Here is a 3,596-nt window from a genome sequence, read left to right as displayed (position 1 = left end):
AATAGCCTTTTAGCATCTGCATGTAGATATTACAGTTAATTACTGCATGTATAAACGCGTTAGTTATGTTATATTATTTAAGCTCTAAGTTAAAGTGTGCAGATATTGCTATTAGCATTTAAAATAAGTGTCCTACTAAGGTAGCAGTGTAGGTATCTTGTGTAGTAATGTTTCTTTATTAATTACTATAGACTACTAGTTACGCTTTGCATCTTTATAATTTATAGTGCTTATTAAGCTTATAAGTGTACACCTACATACAATCTAGAATCTGCTATTTAGCTGCCTTAATTAGCTTTATCTAGACCTTTATCTAGGATTTTATTATCTAATAACTGTCTAAGTGCGTTTTTTTTGCTACCTTAAACATCTTATGTAAAGAGTGCTTCTCTAGTTACTTTTAAGTTAATAGTAAAAGTAGCAGCTAGCTTCTATAAGGTGTCTTCTTTTTAAATAGCATTTTTATTAATGCTGCTTTATCTAGTGTCTTACTGCTATACTTTTCTACACTTCTAGATCTTATGCTAGCTATAAAGGCTACAGCTTATAGTACAGTCTTTAACAACTCTATTTAGCTTAGCTTTAGTGCTGCTCTAGCTATTAACTATATAAGTAATGCTGCAGGTAGCAGAGTGTTTAAAGAAGACAGATAGTTATCTCTAATCTTTCTTTCTTAATAGTAGCCTAGTAGGTTTACTTTGTTAAAATTTAATGTATTATCTACAGTGTTGTCTTTATAAAACAACTCTATTTCTAGCTAATAACTAGGTGTTAGAAGCTTAATTATTTTAATATATATAGTAATTTTCTTTACTATGTTGTGCATAAAGTTATCTATTAAGTCTTTAAGCTTACTACTAAAAATTAAGTGTTTGTTAAAAATAATATTATGTGTACAGATTACTTTTGCTAGCAGTAGTATCTATACATAGTAGATGTTTAATAATTAGTACTTAACTAGATATCTAATCTACACCTTTAGGTCTAGCCTCTGTAGCTTAGATTTATTTTAATGTGTGTTATTAGTTATTATAAATGCTTTACAGCTATAAGCTTTTAGATGTGTAAAGCTTAGCTTTTAAATTAACATAATAACTTTATTATTTAAAGCTACTTATATAAAGAAGATCTTATATAGTGTCTTCTAGTTATTAGCATAGTTTAGCGTCTAATTATATAGGTATACGCTAGCTCTAGTAATGTATAGCTATACATTCTATAGTAGGTTAGCATCTAGTTATATAGCCTATAACTTTTTCTTATTTACACCCTCTAAGCGTTTAGCTTCTCTGTTCTAGGCTTATGTATTTAGTGCTAAAGGCTCTATAGTTATTCTATATAATGCTAGCTAGCATTCTACCTCTAGTTTTACTATTGTAATTTTATTGTTAGCTTTAATAACTTTTATAGTAATGTTATAATAGTTCTTTAAAAAAAGGATAAAGATTATAAAAGCTTTAATAATTAATTTAGTAGGCTTATTATCTTTAAAGTAAAGGTCTTACTAGAGGCTAGAATACTTATTAGTAATTAGCATTTAACTTTGCTCTTTTATAATGCTCTGTGCTTTATATGTATAGAAATTAATTAATAGTCTTTTACTAGGTCTACTATTGCTAATTTATAGTGCGTAGCTAATTTATTATTATATCTTAGCTTTACTACACAAGTTACATTAGACTGTTGTAATTCCTTTAATTTACACCCCCTTAGCTTACTGTATAAAGTGTTAAAGTGTAGCTAGTCTAGAGTGTCCTAGACGCTTATGCTATAGCTCTGCTAATGCCTTTTATAGACTACATTTAGTTCTTGTGTTAATTATGTGTGTATAATATAAGCCCTTCTATAGTAGATAGTACTCTAACACCTATTAGCTATAGATCTTTATAAGATCTTTAATTATTATTCTATCTAAGGCCTTTAAAGCAGTTAGCTCTGCTTATGTGTCCTACTAGATTCCTTTCTGTTGCAGTAGGCAGAACAAGACTAGGTTGTACAGCAGGTCTAGGCACAGTGCAGCGTTATGTAGTACAAGACTATATGCTTAACTATGTGTTCTATGCTTACTTTTTAAGCTTAGTGTAATTAATCTATAGCTTTAAATCTATACACAAGAGTTTCTAGACTAGATAAAGTCTTTTAGTGTTAGTAAATAATAGTTATAGATCTAATTAAAATTATTTATAATATAGCATGTTAAGCCTAAGTTAAGGATAAATAATTCTCTTAGTAGATATCTGTTCTAGTTTAAATTAACTATAGCTAGCAATGCAGCTGCCTTAATTTTTAATACTTCCTAGCCTTTAAGTTAGTCTTTTTATATCTCTAGCGTAGGTGTATGTAAACTTTTTAGAGTTAGTATCTTTAAATTATGTCTGCGCTGCCCTTTAAGTAGGCCTTAAAATTCTAAGTTATGCTTGCGCTTTAATGCTATAAGCTCTTTAACTCTTTTATTTAGCATCTACTAGTCTAGTGCTCTGTCTAGATAGACATAAAAGCAGTCCTTTAGTGCATAGATGTGTCTACATGCAGGACATTTAGTGCCTTCTGTTTTAGTAGGTTTCTAGCTTAAAAATAACTTTCTATTATCTTTTTAATAATATTAATGTTAAGGTCTACTTTGTTTTTTTAACATTATAACTTCTACACTACAGGCGTCTCTATTTATGCCCTAAGTAGTTTTCTTACTTTTAGTAAGGTATAACAAGTTATCTGTTGTAAAGGCAGCTTTATGCTTTTCTATATATATTAGATAATTTAACATTATATGTTTTTAAAAGCACTTTATTATTTCTTTCTAATTTATGTCTAGTGTAAACTGTCTGCTTTCCTAAAAAGTTATAGACTAATAAAGGGCAACTTTATTTATAGTAGTTAGAAAGTCCTTTATAATAGTATTAAACTGCGTTGTTTCTAGAACATTTTATGTCTCTGCTTCTATAGCAGCGTAATTATACTCTGCTAGCTACAGGTTCTATATGCTTATGTTTCTTAGCAGCTTTAAAGATGCATTATATTAGTTATGCACGCGTTCTTGTTTAAATTAGTTATTAACACTTACTATAGCTTTAGGGTTTGTAATCTACTGTCTAAGTAGTTAATCTAGGGAACAGCATGTACACTGCAGATGCGGGCTAACTGTTAACTAGATAAAGACAATAATCTGTTAGAAGCTTAATTACTCTCTTTTATAATTATGTCTGTCACTCTTGTACTTGTCAGCCTTAATCTTGTAGTATTTAATGGCTTCTTTAAAGGCTCTAACACTGCTTGTTAATAGCTCGTTCATGTGCGTAGGCGTTTCAACGTTAGAGGCTGGTGAAAACTCAGCTATTAGCGGCATCTCTGGAGCTCTTGGTTTGGAGATCATTTGGATGGTCAACTTAGGATCCACTTGCGGCCAGATGCTGTGCGCTACACATCTCGATTGCAGCTGCATCATCCAGGCTCTGTAGTCGGTGTGGTCTCGCAGGACGACTGTCGCGTCTCAAGGAGGCTGGGTGGCCATTTTGTATCGATGGAGGCACTGAGACTCTTAATTGTCAGATTAAAGCACTGTTTCTGGGCTTCCTGAGATGAATGATGGGTTTGGATAT

Source organism: Lindgomyces ingoldianus, assembly GCF_010093535.1.
Source record: "Lindgomyces ingoldianus strain ATCC 200398 unplaced genomic scaffold BDR25scaffold_75, whole genome shotgun sequence".
In the NCBI taxonomy this organism is placed as follows: Eukaryota; Fungi; Ascomycota; class Dothideomycetes; order Pleosporales; family Lindgomycetaceae; genus Lindgomyces; species Lindgomyces ingoldianus.
The sequence above is the reverse complement of the archived record's forward strand: the minus strand, read 5'-3'. Positions refer to the sequence as shown.